This window comes from Bos indicus, chromosome 15 (assembly GCF_029378745.1).
Source record: "Bos indicus isolate NIAB-ARS_2022 breed Sahiwal x Tharparkar chromosome 15, NIAB-ARS_B.indTharparkar_mat_pri_1.0, whole genome shotgun sequence".
NCBI lineage: Eukaryota > Metazoa > Chordata > Mammalia > Artiodactyla > Bovidae > Bos > Bos indicus.
In genome coordinates this window covers 58,347,530-58,368,726 of record NC_091774.1, presented here as the reverse complement: position 1 = coordinate 58,368,726, position 21,197 = coordinate 58,347,530, and the positions used below count along the sequence as shown (strand labels likewise).

General features: G+C 39.9%; 1 long non-coding RNA gene across 1 annotated transcript in view; it reads left to right on the top strand.

The window, feature by feature from the left end:
- Window positions 1–20,273, top strand: part of LOC109569243 (uncharacterized) — a 28,523-nt gene extending 8,250 nt beyond the window's left edge. Inside the window, exons 2-3 of the long non-coding RNA XR_002182324.2 lie at window positions 5,987–6,122; window positions 19,380–20,273. This is a non-coding gene — a long non-coding RNA (uncharacterized lncRNA). The remainder of the gene's footprint in view (window positions 1–5,986; window positions 6,123–19,379) is intronic.
- The last annotated feature ends 924 nt before the right edge of the window (window positions 20,274–21,197 follow it).

Genomic DNA, 21,197 nt, shown 5'->3' with positions numbered 1-21,197 from the left:
ATATATTAACAAAGAAAAGGCAAATCAAAGAAAGGAGAGGTGTGTAAGAAGTGAACAAAGAAGAGAAATTGAAAGCTTGAGTGTGATCTTTCAAGTCCTTTTTTTCTGAAGCAAATTCTCCTTTGAGCAATTTTTTTCATCTCTCTGTAAATCTGTTAGAGACAAAATGATAACTCATGATTACATTAAATTCTTGTATCTGTCTCTTTGTATTTCCTTCTTTAGGATCATGTAGAAGGGAATTCAAGAGCCATAATATTCTGGCTTCCAGCATGACATGTGACCAGAGTAGGTGCCCATCCCAAACCAGGAGCCTTCCTCTTCATCTTTCAGTTCATAGGCAGGCCTCCTTCTGGACCCAGGAGAGGAAATGACAGAAGATAACAGATATGGAAGTGAGCTGGAAGGTTAAAAATTAATTCCTCACAGACACAAAACTTTAGAAAAATTCCTGTTCTCTTTTAGATTAATTTAATATAACAAATTGAGACACGTGTGAGACTGTCACCAGGACAGAGATCTCCTGGTGATATTAATATATCACATCTCTTTCACATTGTCACCAATACAGAATGAACCCCAAAGTAGTACGTGTTGTACCAATATTGCCAGGCAGTCAACAACTGGTTTCCCTTAAACATCGCTGTTTCCAATTCTTCTAAAATTACAGATCATACTTGTTTTGTTTCACATGTGTGTGTTTTCCCCTTTTAGTAACTGAAACCAGGTTTATCTGTGGCTCTTTTGGTGTAGATAATTTTTGCTAATTGGTCTTTTAATGTCTTACACATTGACTAGGAGTTTATTGACTCTTGTTTATAAATGAATACTAATAAAGACAGGTGACATAATCATCGTATTTAAGGATTTCTGGTATGGTTAGCATTTGGACAATGACCTATAATTTGCTAGCATAAATGTCTCATTTGTAGAAATGGAAGAGTCATTCTCACATTCTGTTTCATAACATTCATTTATGCAGATTTGCAGCACAAGTTAATTATGGGAACTGAAAGGAATAGTCACATGGTTGTCTTCTCTAGGTAGGCTTTTGCTTTTGACATCTGAACCCCTGTACCATCACTCCTTAAAAAGATTCAATACATTTTCCTAAAGAGACCTCTCCCCTTCACTTTTATCTACCGTATAGTAAAGACGTTGTTTTCTGTATACAGCTGGAAACTCTCCAACTTCCTTTAAATCTTGCTGGCTTTAGATGGGCCCATGATGTTCTATTTGAGGATAACCTAGTAAAGGGAAGAATGTTAAATTATCTGAGGCCATTGGCTCAGCTTCTAACAGAGTGATCCCAGGTCTTGCTTAAGATGAAGGGAATTGATGATCCTGTCCTGGCTGGAATTATTGATGGAGGACTCGAGGTGCCCAAGCTGACCCTTTGGCCTTCAAATCTGGTGTAACATGGAAAATCCCTCCCAGAGTCATCTTTCTTCACGGCAGTGTCAGGAACCTTCTGTTTGAATATCTGACTTGTTTGGAGCCCTACAAGAGAGACAGGGTGCATTCTGAAAGAGATGATGTTTACCATGAGCAAGAAGACTGATGGAAAGTCCCAGCTTATCTAAAACCCAGGGGCCAGACCTTGAGATAACAGCACTCTGTTTTAAAAGTATTTACGTTCAGAAAAAGAATTTCACAAAGCCCCAAAGCACGGCCATTGTAGCATGAATGATGTCTCCCTAACCACTGTCCAATCCTAGAATGTCTATTTTGGAGAGGACAAAGATGTCACTGGGAAAAGGAAATTATATAGTATTTACATAGAATTTTAACAGTTGGTAATAGCAAAGTGAAATGATCTTGGCTTGGGAGAAAGTAAGCCAAAATATTAAGGGAGATTTATTTATGAATCTTCCCTCTCCACTGGCTAACAATAACTATTAACTTCAGGGCTTACCGTTCTAAATGCTTCATATAGACTTTGGACAACCTTGATTTTTATCATCCCTTTTTATGTATGAGAAAACTGAGGGTCAGAAAACTTAAATAACTTTCCCATGACACAGAGCTGCATACACAGAGACACATACATCCACAGATGAAAGCTGTCTAGACTAAGTGGGATTAATGAGCCATGTGCGTTAACTATTAAGAATCTCTCCCCATATTCTACTGTTAAGAGCAAGAGGCCAATTAACAGACAGCTACAAAAATAGCTTAGTTTCCTCAAAAATACAAGTACAATCATAGCAAAAGTCACCCCAGTGAATTTTGTGAAAACAGTAAAATTCATTCCTATGCCTTTTTCACCTTTACCCACTACCCTGAACAGTAACTCGTGCACTTATTACTGGTGAAAAATGGTGCCAAAGGCCTGTCATATTTTCAGTTTATGAAGAACATTACTGTTATTTTTTGCTGACTTTGACATTCAGAGTAGCACAGAGGGTTCCCACTTTCGGGAAAGACTTTCAACCCCAAAGAGTGGAAACACAAAACTTGCTTTGCTTATTCCTCAGTGACCCGGAGCATTCCAGCTCATTAAGGTTTCTGTGTATTGATTTGGTATATGGTGGCTGAGCAGAGTGAGAGCCAGGAGAGTGGTAGATGAGGCTAGAGAGGTGGATGACGAGATCAGAGCATGTTGTGTGGGCCCTGGAAAGATCTGTGGTTTTATTACAGGTCAGAGAAGCCATTTAAGCGATTGGTGCCAGAGGGTGATATGATCTGATGTATAATTTAAAGAATCATCCAGGCTGCTTTGTGTATTTAATGCTTGTGTACGTACGCATTAGAAGAAGACAAAAGAGGTCATGGCATCTTAGATTTGGGGAATGGCAATGATGGGAAAGAGGGGATGGATTTGAGATATATATGGAAGTAGGAATTAGAGGATTTGGTGATTGACTGAATATGGGAAGATGGTGGTGGGGGAGAAGGAAGAATTAAGGATGACTCGCGTTTGCTTGAGCAAATGGGTAGATAAAAGTGACATCTGTTGAGATGGAGAAGGTTGCCAGAATAAAAGGCTTAATAGAGGTAATCAAGTTTGATTATAGAAATGTGAAGCAGATATCCCAGCACAAGCATGCAATACGCAGTTGCAAGTTTTGGCTGTGAGGTCAAGGAGTTATCTGGAATAGAAAGATAAATATGGGAGTCATCTGCATATGGATGGTCTTTGATGTCTGGGGAATGGGTAAGAACCGTTGTGGTAAAAATGTCAAGTGAAAAGGAAAAGGACTCAGTACTGTGCTTTGAGGACTTTAATTTTTAGCAGAGGAGGTGGAGCCAATAAAGGAAACTGAGAGAATGGAAACCAAAGGAAGAATATTTCAAAAAGGAGGGGATTTTATTAGTGGGGATCAAGTAAAATAAGATTGCACAGCAAAGTTAAATAAACATTTACCAGGGAAAACTAGATGCCATGAGTGTTCTCGAAACTGGAGATTTGGGAGGATCTCAGGACATGTGTTAGGCAAATAATAGAAGTTTACTGTTAGCTTGTAGAGCATAAAAGTTGTGTTAAATCACTTTTCAACCTAGCTGGGTAATTAGTATCCTGGGGGTAGGGCTTGGGGCAAAGTCAGGACTCCTTATCTATTTAAAATCTTCTACTGGACAACTCACACAGAACACCAAGTTCTTAGCAATAGTTAGGGAAGGGAGAGAATTCAGGGAGCATTATTTGCAAAACCGAGAACTGTGGAGGCAGGGCAGGGTACATTGTCTTTATGAACACAGCAGAGTTACTAGGCATTTATTTTCATCTTCATTTAACAGACTTAAAAAAAAGCCTTAATTTTTATTTTGGAGAATAGTTGATTAGCAATGTTGTGTTTCAGGTGTAGAGCAAAGCAAGTCAGTTATACACATGCATGTATCTGTTCTTTTCCACATTCTTTTCCCATTTAGATGTTACACAGTATTGAGCAGTGCTATATGGTAGGTTCCCTGTGCTATATAGTAGGTTCTTATTGGTTGTCCATTTTTATTTTTTAAATTAATTTTATGGAAGTATAGTTTCTTTACAGTTAGTTTAACAGACTCTTTGGAGAGCAGATCCAATGTGGGGGGTGGGGGCTGGTCTTGAAAAAGCCAAAGGTTGTAGTAGGCTTTAAAAAAGGCTAGATCTTGCTTTTGAGGGGTGGTCTAGATCAGGCCCTGAGGTTCTTTTTAATAGAAAGAGAAGAAAGCTATCCTCTTCTTATGTGATTACTTTCAAGATTTCCCCTCAGGTGAGTTTGAAAATAAACTGACCAAACCACCTTGGCCCAATTTAGGCTTCTTTGGAGATTGAAAAAAAAGAAAAGGTGAAGACTAAAATAGAACAGGAGATTATATGCAAAGGAGATTAAGAGATTTCTGGCAATCACTGCAGAGAAAGAGGGACACGCATGCCCCGCTGGAGACTGGGAGGGAATGGGACACAGATCACACAGAGAGACGCTCATGGCACTGGAGTGGCAGGCGACACTATTGTTGGGAAGGACGAAATGTTGAAACTTTCCTCGTAAAGGGACTGTATCATGGAGGAACTGTTTATCTGATTAGGTCCCAGACCTTTCCCCAGTATCTTTCAAATCAGAAAAATATGCACAAGGGAAGGAAAAGAATTAAGGACATAGGTGGTTTTATTTGTACTGCAGAGCCTTTGAGTCTCTTTGGACTTCTGAAGTCAATTCAGGGTGAACTGAACATCCCCTTTAGAGGATGCAGTAAAAGAACCGAGAAGAACCCTCCCGCTGGAAGATGAGAATGACAAGAGATCGACACTTTAGCTTTGGGGACTGTAAGTCATGGGATGAGTCTTCGGTTTCTTGTCTTTTGGGAATCATTTCCCTACATCAGGTTGCTTTGTAGCTTTATATCAGGCAAGTTCACTCACTTGACTAGTTTGTTTCTCCTTCTAAGAATTTATTGATTCATGAAATCATCAAGTATTGCTACTGGATGCATCTCTTTCAAAGCTGGCAGTAACTGTTGCCTGGTTCTAACAGAAGCCTACTAACTCTATTGTTAGTAGAGTTATATTGTTATTTTATAACTTTTAATTTAATCTTTGTTCTGCCCCCCATTATTAAAGATGATTTCACAGATAGCCACTCACTTTCACCCCAGCTCTTAGAGCCCCTGGGGTGTAAATCTTGAGGTTAATCTGACCTTCAGCCTAGATCTCATCGCAAGCCTACTCCTTGGTTTGAAATAGCTTCTATTTCTTAAATTAAGGGGTGGATTACAGGGTGAGTATTTATTACATTTTATGCCTTGTTATTTATATGTGTGACATGCATTCTTTAATAAGTAGTGACAATTGCATAAGAAAAAAAATGAAAAAGAAAAAAAAAATCACAGGATATTTTCAGAAGAAGGAACAAATCAGTCCAAGTGTGCCAGGAAAACTAGGTGAGGTGGAAGAACCAGGGGTTTCAGAATAGAAAAAACACCCTCCTCTAACTCTAGACTGATTTGCCTAAGGTTATAATGCTTTGAAAACTTATTCTTTCACACTTAATTAAATGACCTCAACTAGATTCCTTTCCTTTTTTAGGCCTTAGTTTCCCCAACTGAAAAAAAAAAGAAAAAAGTGGGGCCTAGCATGGAAAATCAGGGTTGGCAAATCCATGCACATCACACTCTAGTCCATGCCCATGGCAGACATGAGTGATTGATCACAGCACTCATTTTCTCTAAGTTGGGAAAAGATTTACCAATTGTTTTCAACATAGAGCTTCAGTTGTTCACATATAAAAAGAGAGAATTCTAAAGTTCCTTCAAGACTTGTCATTCTGTATCCCATCCCTGTCATTCTCTGTTTAATCCTCCAATTAGTCTGGGAGCTCTTTAAAGGGTGGGACACATTCCTTGTACTCAGTGGACACTAGAATTTCAGTAAAAACCAGCTTCCTGGAAAGCGGCATTTCTCCTGCCTTTCACACTATTCGTATCCTAGATCAAGAATGGAGCAAATCTTCTAGAGACCAGTAAGTGGACTCTGATTGTGAACTAAATCCATTCCACCCACTAGGCTATATTCAAGAGGACCAGGATCTAGTCTCTGCTGGAGACTTGTGAAAAATACAAGGGAACTTGGAAAAGCCACGTGAAGGAGAGAGGAGCAGAAGTGCACTCAGAACTGAGTGAAGCGAGGCCATGGTGTGAAGGTCTGTATGGGTCGACTATTAAGGGGAAATAAAGGTAGTTGAAATGGCACCATGCAGATTAAGATTTTGCTCTGTTGGCTTTGCCAGCTCACACATTCTCTCAGGCCTACCTCTCATATGTTAACTCTGCCAAATGAGGGAGGTGGTTTCTTTGATGCTGTGATTCCAACGCAGTGGACTGAAAATGAAGTTGTGAGCAAGAGAGCGAAAGCCCAGAGGGACAGTTTACAACCAAGCACCGCACGCCCTCCAGTGGCAGAAAACCAGTAACTCGGGTGAAAATGAACCTTCAATTATTACCTAAACTAGACTTTGGAAGTAGTATAATTTTTTTTTTTCTTTTGCTCTCACCTGGATACTTAGGATAACTATACAGATTTTTTTTTCAAATGCTTGAATGAAACCCATGAGTGTTATGTAATGTTATCAATATTTAGAATGTACGAACTGAAATTAATCATAAAAATAACTTATCTGATAACTAATAACATTTTTTAATTAATCCTAATAAATGAAAGTTCAGAGAGGTTGGGGGACAGAACTGATGCTTCACCGCTATCTTCTGACTCCAAATTCAGCTCTTGTTTTACTCTTCATCTTGGCTTCTCTATAGCAGTATCTTTTCTCCTTTTGTAATTGTTCTTAGGCTTTATTTGTATGTTGTTACATATGTCATATGTTGTCACACATATACTATTGTGCCTTTTAAAGCTGAAAATACATTAAATAATAGTCATGAATTTTTTGACATTAAATGCATAAAGAAGGCTTCTCAGGTGGTGTAGTGGTATAAAGAATCCACCTACCAAAATGCGGGAGATGCAAGAAATGAGGGTTTGATCCCTGGGTAGGGAAGATCCTCTGTAGAAGGAAATGGCAACCCACTCCAGTATTCTTGCCTGGAAAATTCCATGGACAGAGGAGTCTGGCAGGTTACGGTCCATGGGGTCGCCAAGAGTAGGGCTTGACTGAACGACTGAGTGCACACATGTAAAACCAGGAAAATGTATAACAGAAGCTGTCATGACAGACCAGAGAAGGGCATTCAGTAGATGGCATATAGTCTCAAATATTGAGTTTTTACATGTTCTATTCCTCTATCTCCACAAAAATAATTCTTAAGATTTTGTCTCAAACCAATGGCATATATAAGTATATTGAATTTTCATTCTTCCTTTTAGAAAAACCTCACATTAAAAAATATACCATCAATTAGCCTCTCGTAATACAGGGGGAAATGCATAACAAAGTAGGTCCATGGTCTTGTAAAATTCACTGTATTTTATGGTTTGGAAAATTAGCAAAGAAATTTCAAACTGATCTGGATGGCATCACTGACTCGATGGACGTGAGTCTGAGTGAACTCCGGGAGTTGGTGATGGATAGGGAGGCCTGGCGTGCTGCGATTCATGGGGTCTCAAAGAGTCGGACACGAATGAGCGACTGATCTGATCTGATTTGAAGCTGATGAAAGGTTAAATGATAATAAAAGTTTAACTGCTGAAAAGATAATTTACTAAGCATACGAATGACTATTCATTGGAAGGACTGATGCTGAAACTGAAGCTCCAATACTTAGACCACCTGATGAGCCGACTCATTGGAAAAGACCCTGATGCTGGGAAAGATTGAGGGCAGGAGGAGAAGAGGGTGATGGAGGATGAGATGGTTGGAGGGCAACATTGACTCAATGGACATGAGTTTGAGCAAACTCAGGGAGACAGTAAAGGAGAGGGAAACCTGGCATGCTGCAGTCCATGGCGTTGCAAAGAGTTGGACTGAACGACAACAACGAGAATGACCAAGTTCTGCATCTTAGCAGGTTCCTGCTGAGCTCATTCAATAATTCTAATTTACACAGTGATCAACAGTAAGAAGAAATAGTATTTTTCTTTAACATTTGTCACGGACATGGCACTGTGCTAGGCATCCTTGAGAAATTATGATACCCATTGTATGATACCCATGGTATGATACCCATACCAGTTACCCATTACTGAGTCTTATTCTGGGCAGAGTGCTGTTCTAAGCAAGTCACATTAATTTCTTGTTAATTCTCGCAACAGCCTTAGGGATAGCAGTATTCTTATTTTGTAGGTGAAGAAACTGAGGTGCAATGTGATATTAAGGGAGTTAATAAAAGAAGCAGATGATATATTCCCACTCATGTTGGAAAGATCGGTTTTCTTACCTCTGCTGAAAGGAAAGATACATCTGTAATTAACTACGGCTAATTTGTCTAGGACACAGAGTTTTGGAACCAGAACTTTAAGGCCTGAGAAAGAAAGTTGGTATTCCAAGTGGATTCTTTGCAATGTTGATGGATGGGACTTACATCAATACTGCAGGACAAGATGACCAGTAGGTTTCAACTCACATAATCTTCCCTATTGAGCATCATCTGCCCTCAACTGCATTCTACCTGGTGAACCTATACAGGCTCAGGAGAAAAGTGTGTTTGACTGACTAGTGATCTCTATTATGAGTAAGGGATGTGGGCAGTTGGCATGAGAGCACATATTTGTCACAATTGCTCCACATGAACTAAATTCTACAAAACCTAGACTTTCTGAAGTGTTATATGCATGTACAGAGGCATTGACATCATTTGGGAACTTTATAGAAATGCAAAATATCAGATATCATTCCAGACCCATTTTATGAGCATCTTCATTGTAAGTAAAGTCTGAAATGACTTCTGTGCCCATTGATGTTGAAAAGTTCTGAGGTCAAGCTTGTTTACAAACACAGCCATGACATTTCAGAAACCAAGGACTGTGTTCTCTTGCATATGATTCAGTGATGTGATTATTTCTTCTCTTTCCTTCTTTCATTAATTTTATTATTAAACAGTCATACAATAAAATTGACTCATTTTTGGTCTATAGTTCTATGAGTTTTAATACAGATACAGATTTGTAGGGCTTCCCAGCCAGCGCTGATGGTAAAGAGCCTGCCTGTCAATACAGGAGACATAAGACATGTGACTTCGATCCCTGAATTGGGAAGATCCCCTGGAGGAGGGCATGCAACCCATTCCAGTATTCTTGCTTGGAGAATGCCATGGACAGAGGAGCCTGGTGGCTATGGTCCATAGGGTTGCCGAGTCGGATGAGACTGAAGTGACTTAGCTATGTGTAAGCCACCATCTGACTCAGGATACCGTATAGTTCATTCGTCCCCCCAAACTCTCTTGCTATCCCTCTCTAGGCTCACCTGCCACCATCCTGAAGCCCCAGTGACTACTCATCGAGTCTCTGCCACTATACTTGTGTCTTTTTGAGAATGTCACATGAATGGAACCATAGCGTGTGTAACTTTTTGAATTTTGCTTTTCACTCAGCATAATGCCTTTCATAACAGGATTTTGATAACACCTTTCTTTGTCTCACAGCTGTAAAGAAAATACTGTAGAGTAAAATTCTGTGACTCCATAGAAAAATGGTGATTTCTCACATCAGTGTTGACAGTCTAAATTGTTCTAGGAATATATCAATGTATTTGGCTCCATGTTCTTTCAAGTGTGAAACCATACTCCAAGTTTACTTCCCAGACACATTCATCTGATGTCTTGAGTTAAATTGTTACTCAGTGTTTGCTCTATTTTATAAATGCTGCTTCATACTTGCTTTATTAGGCTAACATTTCATTTTTTCCCCTTTTTCAAATAATATTTTTAAAAGGCAGTATTCCTTAACCGTCTTTGTCAATTATCTTTTGGATGGAACCCATAAGTACATCCCTGCCCCATGCCACCAAACATTCCCAAATGGAACAGACTTTAAAAAATGTTTTGAAACACAGAGTTCTAAAGGTTCCTTGGAAGGAGGACTACAGCAACAGAAAAACACAAAAGAAGTCTACTCTAGAATATTACTGTTATCATCCTATTCCTCCTTCACGTTTGCAAATCAGTTTCCCATCCATTCTCAGTTAGAGATCGACAGTCCTGGGAAATGCAGGAACCAAGCCAGGTGTTGTTACTATCACTTTGCAGACGGGGAAAGTGAAGACTAGATGGGGAGGCGAGAAGTCAAAGGTCACACAGCTGGCTGTGATACAGCCAGAAATAGGATGGAAAATTCTGAGTTCTATTAGGCACCTGGTATTAATATTATAGGATTTTTCCTATTAGATAATCACAGAAACTATTAGATCTATTGCATTCCAAAAGACAGGGATAATTTCTTTACATATGAAAACCCAAGTTTTTCTAATCACGGTAATCGTCTAAAACTTCATGAATATTTTGATAGCAAGTCTGTTCTGTCATGCTATTTTTGTTTGACTCTAGTCACACAGAGCAACCTTGTTTGAGGATATAATCACTTGTCATTACAATCTCACAAATAGACATTTTTCTTTCTAGAAAGTAAAATTCTGAAGACTGAGGCCATTTTCTACTTCAATTTCCCTTACTTCCATGTTAAAGCTTTCCGAGGTTGAAGTCTATGATGAGGTAGCTCTTTTTAGGACATGAGACAGACCCCTTTCCTCCCTTGGAATTACCGTAGGATCTGGTAGCTGCTTCTTTACACCCTCTGCTAAGATTTATTGATACATCTTATGATCCAGGAAATAATTGATCATTTCAGTGGAAGTGGTCATAATTTTTAGTTCACATCTTTGGGGACACTTTTTAAGGCATGTAATCTGATATGTGCAGTGCATTTGTAAAGCAGGAGTCAGAGTCTTCAAAGTTGTGGAAACTAAATCTGAGAGCATCTGTGAATTGTATTAGGATGGTTAACCTTCATGCATGAGGCTTGCGTTCTATCGTCTCAGCTGCTTTTTACCCACCCCCACGCATGCCCTGCAACGCCCCTGATTAACACCAGTGCCCAGGTGTTGTGTGGCTCTCCTGCAAGGATGACTTGCCACCATCCCGTGATGCAGACGTCTATTCAGGGTGAGCACCAGGCCCAGAATTCATTAATTAACAAGGGTGATGGGAAGTTGTAAACACAGCTGTCAGCTGCAGGCTCGGCAGACCTGCCTGCATTCAACAAGTAAAAAAAAGCCGGGTGGTAACATAGTCTGATTGTCTGGGGCCTCCTCAACCAAACTCGAAAGCAGGTCTCCGGCAGAGGAACCAACAGCATGCCCTAGTCTCTCCAGAGCTACCCAGAGGCTGGGCTCCTTTCTGTCTGGAGTTTCCATTCTTAGAGCCAACTCTAAGACTTCCTTAGAGTCTTAAGGAAAGTGAAAGCGGGGAGAAAGTAGCGACCCTGTTACAAGAGGGCACATTTTCCAGACATTCAGCACTTGTGTTTTTGGTGAGTTCTTGGAGGAGACTTGGGCTTCCCAGGTGGTGCTAGTGGTAAAGGATCTGCCTGCTAATGTAGGAGACACAGGAGACATGGGTTTGATCCCTGGGTTGGGAATATCCCCTGGAGAAGGGAATGGCAGAATTTCATGGACATGGTCTGGTGGACTATAGTCCATAGGTCACAAAGAATAGGACACGACTGACCATGCATGCAAGCAAGCAGTAAGTATAAATATAAAATGTAAGTATCTTTTAGTATTTACCTATTTATAATTGGGCTTCCCTGGTGGCTCAGCTGGTAAAGAGTCCTCCTGCAACACAGGAAACCCCAGTTAGATTCCTGGGTTGCGAAGATCTGCTGGAGAAGGGCTGGGCTACCCACTTCAGTATTCTTGGGCTTCCCTTGTGACTCAGCTGGTAAAGAATCTGCTTGCAACGTGGGAGACCTGGGTTCTATCCCTGGGTTGGGAATATCCCCTGGAGAAGGGAAAGGCTACCCATTCCAGTATTCTGGCCTAGAGAATTCCATGGACTGGAAAGCAACTTTCACTTTCTTTCACTTTATTTATAATTGTTCTTTGCAAGCTACAAATGTATTCTATATATTATTATGTTCATTATATATTCAGTTCAGTTCAGTCACTCAGTCATGTCCGACTCTTTACGACCCCATGAATCGCAGCACGCCAGGCCTCCCTGTCCATCACCAACTCTCGGAGTTCACTCAAACTCATGTCCATCGAGTCAGTCTGGTGATGCCATCCAGCCATCTCATCCTCTGTTATCCCCTTCTCCTCCTGCCCCCAATCCCTCCCAGCATCAGAGTCTTTTCCAATGAGTCAACTCTTCGCATGGGGTGGCCAAAGTATTGCAGTTTCAGCTTTAGCATCAGTCCTTCCAAAGAACACCCAGGACTGATCTTTAGAATGAACGGGTTGGATCTCCTTACAGTCCAAGGGACTCTCAAGAGTCTTCTCCAACACCACAGTTCAAAAGCATCAATTCTTCAGTGCTCAGCTTTCTTCACAGTCCAACTCTCACATCCATACATGACCACAGGAAAAACCATAGTCTTGACTAGATGGACCTTAGTTGGCAAAGTAATGTCTCTGCTTTTTAATATGCTATCTAGGTTGGTCATAACTTTCCTCCCAAGGAGTAAGTGTCTTTCAATTTCATGGCTGCAATCACCATCTGCAGTGATTTTGGAGCCCAGAAAAATAAAGTCTGACACTGTTTCCACTGTTTCCCCATCTATTTCTCATGAAGTGATGGGACCGGATGCCATGATCTTAGTTTTCTGAATGTTGCGTTTTAAGCCAACTTTTTCACTCTCCTCTTTCACTCTCATCAAGAGGCTTTTTAGTTCCTCTTCACTTTCTGCCATAAGGGTGGTGTCACCTGCATATCTGAGGTTATTGATATTTCTCCCGGCAATCTTGATGCCAGCTTGTGCTTCTTCCAGTCCAGCATTTCTCATGATGTACTCTGCATGGAAGTTAAATAAGCAGGGTGACAATATACAGCCTTGACGTACTCCTTTTCCTATTTGGAACCGGTCTGTTGTTCCATGTCCAGTTCTAACTGTTGCTTCCTGACCTGCATACAGGTTTCTCAAGAGGCAGGTCAGGTGGTCTGGTATGCCCATCTCTTTCAGAATTTTCCACAGTTTATTGTGATCCACACAGTCAAAGGCTTTGGCATAGTCAATAAAGCAGAAATAGATGTTTTTCTGGAACTCTCTTGCTTTTTAGATGATCCAGCGGATGTTGGCAATTTGATCTCTGGTTCCTCTGCCTTTTCTAAAACCAGCTTGAATATCTGGAAGTTCTTGCATATATAATTCTTCTGATCAGGTTTATTGGGACATTATTTGGCTCCAAGTCACAACGTACTATTGTGCATCTGTACTTTGCAAAGCCCAACAGTAGAAGTTGAGGGGGTATCAGAAATGATTAACCAGGCTCCCTGCTTTTGTGTTGCTTCCCATCTCAAGGGTAAGACTGACCTGTTATAAGTAACTTTTAGAACAAGAGGCTGAATGAGGCAAGTGCTATAACTGAACGAAAAGCTAAGTGCTATGTAAGCAGAGGAGGGATACCTTGTTCTGATTGAGCTAATGGAAGACTTCAGGTAGAGGATGGATTTGTGGTGGGAAAGACACACTGGGCTCAGGGCCTGAGGAGCACCAACTGGGGTGTCTGCCGTGTTCTGTTTCACCAGGGGAATGACTGTAGGGTGAGGGACCTGTGAACAGTTGGGAGCAGAGAAAGGGGGCCAGGCTTAAAGAAGAATGGTCACACAGGTGCTCAGATTTGAGGTGGGATTATTAAAGGTTTTTGGTCCAGGGCATGGGAAGGCTTAGATCTTCCCCACCAGTCACTTTTTCTTGCATTTGATTTCCCAGTAGGAAATACAGTCAGGAGTAGCAGTTAATTGGGACTCCAACTGATCTGCATGAGTGAGTATCCAATAATGCTCACTGTTATGTTCTGGGCTGAATGCTGACTTTAGCTTAAAGACTAAGTTGGGCTTCAGGTCTCAGAAACTTGAATCTGGATCCTTCTAACCTGCTGAATTATATAGAGGCAAAGGCCAGCATGCCTAGGCATGCATATGGAAACACAGTGGGCCTGCCTGGATGGCTACTTGTAGTCACCTGGAGAAGGTAAAGGGATAGATGGGTCTGTACCTTCAGCACACAGGAATCTGACCCCAAAGAAAATGTGATGTGAAAAATGATCTAGAATTTTGATCAATCAGATGAATAACTCTTCCTCTCTTGAAAAGTTAGGGAGTGAACTAGGAAGAGATGGCAAAAACTTGCATGATGGAAGGATAGTGGTGGAAGTGTTTCCTCTCCTACAGGCAGTGACAGGTGCAAAGTGGATGAGGGTCCATGAACCAGGAGAGCAGATTTTAGTTAACAGAACAAAACAGGAAGGCTCAAGTCCTTGCTAACACTTAGGAAGTGGTCAAGTTGATGGAGCCCATGAATCAGAAAAAGGTGGATGATCAAAGGGCCAAGAGATTGACAGCAAATGAGGAGCAAAGAAAGATAAGTAGGAGAAGAGACAAATGGCCCTGACAAGGCAAATGGAAGCACTGCTGTCTACCTGTCCACTTAACTGGTTGAGACCAAGTCCCTGGTGACTCTCAGACAATGGTGACCGCAGGTAGCTGACCTAGTAGTTAATGCAGCGTCACGTGTGGAGAGATATCTGTCTGTGTGGTGGGAAGTAGGGGTGGGCAGGAGGCACTTCAGCTTCCCTCCTCCAACTCTGACAACCTCTGCTGTGTTATAGACACATGAGCAATATACGATACTGTTTTCTTAAAGAAGTAATGTTTGATATGTTTGAAAACTATTGGTATGGCAGAAAAGACTGGACTGGAATTTAGCAAGCAAGAGTTTAGAAGTCATTCCAAGCATCTTTTCTGACCACAAGGCAGTAAGATTAGATCTCAATTACAGGAGAAAAACGATTAAAAATTCCAACATATGGAGGCTGAACAACACGCTGCTGAATAACCAACAAATCACAGAAGAAATCAAAAAAGAAACCAAAATTTGCATAGAAATGAATGAAAATGAAAATACAACAACCCAAAACCTGTGGGACATGGTAAAAGCAGTCCTAAGGGGAAAGTTCATAGCAATACAGGCACACCTCAAGAAACAAGAAAAAAGTCAAATAAATAACCTAACTCTACACCTAAAGCAACTAGAAAAGGAAGAAATGAAGAACCCCAGGGTTAGTAGAAGGAAAGAAATCTTAAAAATTAGAGCAGAAATAAATGCAAAAGAAACAAAAGAGACCATAGCAAAAATCAACAAAACCAAAAGCTGGTTCTTTGAAAGGATAAATAAAATTGACAAACCATTAGCCAGACTCATCAAGAAACAAAGGGAGAAAAATCAAATCAATAAAATTAGAAATGAAAATGGAGAGATCACAACAGACAACACAGAAATACAAAGGATCATAAGAGACTACTATCAACAATTATATGCCAATAAAATGGACAATGTGGAAGAAATGGACAAATTCTTAGAAAAGTACAACTTTCCAAAACTCGACCAGGAAGAAATAGAAAAACTTAACAGACCCATCACAAGCACGGAAATTGAAACTGTAATCAAAAATCTTCCAGCAAACAAAAGCCCCGGTCCAGACGGCTTCACAGCTGAATTCTACCAAAAATTTAGAGAAGAGCTAACACCTATCCTGCTCAAACTCTTCCAAAAAATTGCAGAGGAAGGTAAACTTCCAAACTCATTCTATGAGGCCACCATCACCCTAATACCAAAACCTGACAAAGATCCCACAAAAAAAGAAAACTACAGGCCAATATCACTGATGAACATAGATGCAAAAATCCTTAACAAAACTCTAGCAATCAGAATCCAACAACACATTAAAAAGATCATACACCATGACCAAGTGGGCTTTATCCCAGGGATGCAAGGATTCTTCAATATCCGCAAATCAATCAATGTAATACACCACATTAACAAATTGAAAAATAAAAACCATATGATTATCTCAATAGATGCAGAGAAAGCCTTTGACAAAATTCAACACCCATTTATGATAAAAACTCTCCAGAAAGCAGGAATAGAAAGCAGAAAGAAGGAACATACCTCAACATAATAAAAGCTATATATGACAAACCCACAGCAAACATTATCCTCAATGGTGAAAAATTGAAAGCATTTCCTCTAAAGTCAGGAATAAGACAAGGGTGCCCACTTTCACCATTACTATTCAACATAGTTTTGGAAGTTTTGGCCACAGAAATCAGAGCAGAAAAAGAAATAAAAGGAATCCAAATTGGAAAAGAAGAAGTAAAACTCTCACTATTTGCAGATGACATGATCCTCTACATAGAAAACCCTAAAGACTCCACCAGAAAATTACTAGAACTAATCAATGACTATAGTAAAGTTGCAGGATATAAAATCAACACACAGAAATCCCTTGCACTCCTATACACTAATAATGAGAAAACAGAAAGAGAAATTAAGGAAACAATTCCATTCACCATTGCAATGGAAAGAATAAAATACTTAGGAATATATCTACCTAAAGAAACTAAAGACCTATATATAGAAAACTATAAAACACTGGTGAAAGAAATCAAAGAGGACACTAATAGATGGAGAAATATACCATGTTCATGGATTGGAAGAATCAAAATAGTGAAAATGAGTATACTACCCAAAGCAATTTATAGATTCAATGCAATCCCTATCAAGCTACCAACAGTATTCTTCACAGAGCTAGAACAAATAATTTCACAATTTGTATGGAAATACAAAAAACCTCGAATAGCCAAAGTGATCTTGAGAAAGAAGAATGGAACTGGAGGAATCAACCTACCTGACTTTAGGCTCTACTACAAAGCCACAGTTATCAAGACAGTATGGTACTGGCACAAAGAAAGAAATATAGATCAATGGAACAAAATAGAAAGCCCAGAGATAAATCCATGCACATATGGACACCTTATCTTTGACAAAGGAGGCAAGAATATACAATGGAGAAAAGACAATTTCTTTAACAAGTGGTGCTGAGAAAACTGGTCAACCACTTGTAAAAGAATGAAACTAGAACACTTTCTAACACCATACACAAAAATAAACTCAAAATGGATTAAAGATCTAAACATAAGACCAGAAACTATAAAACTCCTAGAGGAGAACATAGGCAAAACACTCTCTGACATACATCACAGCAGGATCCTCTATGACCCACCTCCCAGAATATTGGAAATAAAAGCAAAAATAAACAAATGGGACCTAATTAACCTTAAAAGCTTCTGCACATCAAAGGAAACTATCAGCAAGGTGAAAAGACAGCCTTCAGAATGGGAGAAAATAATAGCAAATGAAGCAACTGACAAACAACTAATCTCAAAAATATACAAGCAACTCCTGCAGCTCAACTCCAGAAAAATAAATGACCCAATCAAAAAATGGGCCAAAGAACTAAATAGACATTTCTCCAAAGAGGACATACAGATGGCTAACAAACACATGAAAAGATGCTTAACATCACTCATTATCAGAGAAATGCAAATCAAGACCACTATGAGGTACCATTTCACGCCAGTCAGAATGGCTGTGATCCAAAAGTCTACAAATAATAAATGTTGGAGAGGGTGTGGAGAAAAGGGAACCCTCTTACACTGTTGGTGGGAATGCAAACTAGTACAGCCACCATGGAGAACAGTGTGGAGATTCCTTAAAAAACTGGAAACAGAACTGCCTTATGATCCAGCAATCCCACTGCTGGGCATACACACTGAGGAAACCAGAAGGGAAAGAGACACGTGTACCCCAATGTTCACCGCAGCACTGTTTATAATAGCCAGGACATGGAAGCAACCTAGATGTCCATCAGCAGATGAATGGATAAGAAAGCTGTGGTACATATACACAATGGAGTATTACTCAGCCATTAAAAAGAATTCATTTGAATTAGTTCTAATGAGGTGGATGAAACTGGAGCCTATTATACAGAGTGAAGTAAGCCAGAAAGAAAAACACCAATACAGTATACTAACGCATATATATGGAATTTAGAAAGATGATAACAATAACCCTATGTACGAGACAGCAAAAGAGACACTGATGTATGGAACAGTCTTATGGACTCTGTGGGAGAGGGAGAGGGTGGGAAGATTTGGGAGAATGGCATTGAAACATGTAAAATATCATGTATGAAATGAGATGCCAGTCCAGGTTCAATGCACGATACTGGATGCTTGGGGCTAGTGCACTGGGATGACCCAGAGGGATGGTATGGGGAGGGAGGAGGGAGGAGAGTTCAGGATGGGGAGCACATGTATACCTGTGATGGATTCATTTTGATATTTGGCAAAACTAATACAATTATGTAAAGTTTAAAAAAAAAAAAAAAAAAAAGAGTGTCAAACCCCCCCCCCCCAAAAAAAGAGTTTTAGTCCTAATTCTGCTAGTTTGGCTCCTTGAACAACAATAAAAACTACAATAAAGGCCACGATGATACTGATAGTCTGCTAAGCTATATGCCACACAGAGTGTGTAATCATACCTTCTATGTAGTATTTTATCTGATCCTCACAATAACCCTACAAAATAGGCATATTATTCCCATTTCACAGATGAGGTGCAGAAAGGGAACTTGCTCAGGGGGATACAGAACTGGTATCAGATCCAATTCTCAAATTGAGGTTTATCTGATATTAAAGACTATGATCTTCTAGCACTCACTTGACTGCTATAACTTCACTCTTACCTCTAATAGATGAGTAAATGTCTTTACCTATGAAAAATGCTATTGGTGTTTTGATGGGGATTGCATTGAGTGGTAGATTGCCTTGGGTAGTGTTTAACAATATTAACCTTCTAATCCAAAAATATGCTGTATCTTTCCACATAAGTCAGACAGAGAGAGATAAATATTTTATGATTTCACTTATATGTGGAACCTAAAACATACAATAAATAGTGAATATAACAAAAAATAGCCACAGATATAGAGCATAAACTAATGGTTACCAGTGGGGAGAGGAAAGGAGGAGGGGCCATATCTAGAGGTAGGGGATTAAAAGGGACAAACCATTATGTATAAAATAAGCTACAAAGATATATCACACTACACAGAGAAGATAGCCAATATTTTATAATAACTATAGATGGAATATAAACTTTAACAATTGTGAATCACATAACCATTAACAATTGTGAATCACTATATTGTATACCTGTAATTTATATAATACTGTACATCAACTATACTCAATAAAAAAAGAAGTATGATGGAATTTCAAATGAATAAATGGTTGTGACAAATCATTGTAAGCTAAAAGTTCTTTAAAAAGGAAGCAATTATTATCCTACTCCAAGTCTGGTGCTTTTAAATGTTTGTTGAATAAATACAAATTGGAAATACAATTTATCTATCTCTCTATACACTTATCTCAACTTTTTTTTTTTTCAGTTCTACTTATGCAAAGAAGAATTGTTGTAAACTGCCAAAAAAGATCTTCTAGAAAATCTCTAAGTAGAAGGGCTGCTTTCCCAAGTTTGGTTAGTTTTAGAGGATTAAAAAAATGATTGATGACTTCCCTGGTGGTCCAATAGTTAGGAATCCACTTGCCAGTGCAGGGGACACGGGTTCAATCTCTAGTCTGGGAAGGTTCCTCATGCTGAGAGGCGACTAAGCCCACGTGCTGCAACGACTGAAGCCTGCGCACCCTGGAGCCCGTGCTCCACAACAAAGAACACCGCTGCAGTGAGCAGCCCGTGCGCCCTGGAGCCCGTGCTCCACAGCAAGGAACACCACTGCAGTGAGCAGCCTGTGCCCCGTAACGAAGTGCAGCCCCCACTGGCGGCAACTAGAGAACGTCTGTCCTTACACAAAAACCCAGTGTGGACAATAAATGAAAAAAAAAATTTTTTTTCTTGGGATTTTTTTTTTTTTTTTTGATCTTAATCTTCTTTTTTTTTTTTTTTTCTTGATCTTGGGATACCCTTTATGAAGGTGTATAAAGGTGGCTCAGTGACAAAGAATCTACCTGCCAATTCAGGAGACGCAGGAGACACAGGTTCAGTGCTTGAGTTGGGAAGATCCCCTGGAGGAGGAAATGGCAACCCATTCCAGTATTCTTGATGGGATAATCCCATGGCAGAGGAGCCTGGTGGGTGGGAAAGAGTCCGGCATGACTGAGTGAGTGAGCACACGCATACCCTTCATGAAAGGAATCATAAAGGAGCTCCCTCTGTTAAGTACACTATATGTTAGGGACACTTTCTAATCTCATTTAATCTTCAAATTGTGGGCATTATTATTTTCATTTGCTCGGTAAGGAAACTAAACCTTTGAGAAGTTGAGAAATTCACCCATATTCATCTTGGTCAAAGTACAATCATGAAGCCTGAAAATACTGGATGTCTTGACATAAGAATCTAGCTTTGAAGGCAAAGCTTGAGAATAACTTATTATGACCTTTAACTTCTTACCAAGTCAAGAAAAGAAAAAGGATTCCAGGGCCTATTGGAAAAGCATTCCCCAAAGGTTTGGATAAATGAATAGTTTCGGCAGTCCTGTGACACTGAAGAGTGAGGCCCTGTTTCTCCCTGGAGCCCTGGGAAGTATCTCCAGCTCTTCCCAGTAGCCTTGGCTCCCACACTCATCTGGCTAGAATCTTGTTTTCCTCTGCAGCAGAGCTGGGCTGCAGTTTTTGATAGTGCTTGTCTTCAACAAGTTTCCACATGAACCTCTGATCTAGTGCTGGAACAAAGCGACAGCAGAGGGAGGCCCAGCTTGGAATGAGTCAGGTGGAGACTGATGCCTTGTTTCTTGTTAAACACTGTTCTCCCTCCAGGTATGTACTTTTCTCCAACAGTTGAACTCTGTCAACACAAGTCTGGGCTTCCCTCTCCCTACTAATGCAAACATTGTTATAGCAGGAAAGGAATAGAAATCCATGGCTGAAATGTGAAAACCTATGCTTTCAGGTAGAGGATCAAGAGCCCTTCACCTTGCCAAACATTATTTGAATTTTGTAGAACAAACACTGGAGTTTAAGTTACATCCTCGAATTCAATATTTGGCATAGGATGATAACCGCTGCTGATCTCTCCCATTTGGTGTACCTGTTAATTGTTTTGAGATAAAGTGATGAACCCCATCAGAGGATTTGTGGGTTCAGTTGCTTTACCCTACTTTTTTTAAGTAGAGAAGAAACTGAGTTTCAGAGAAGTTAAGTGATTCACCCAGGATTATATAGCCACTTGAAGAGTTGGCTGTGTATAA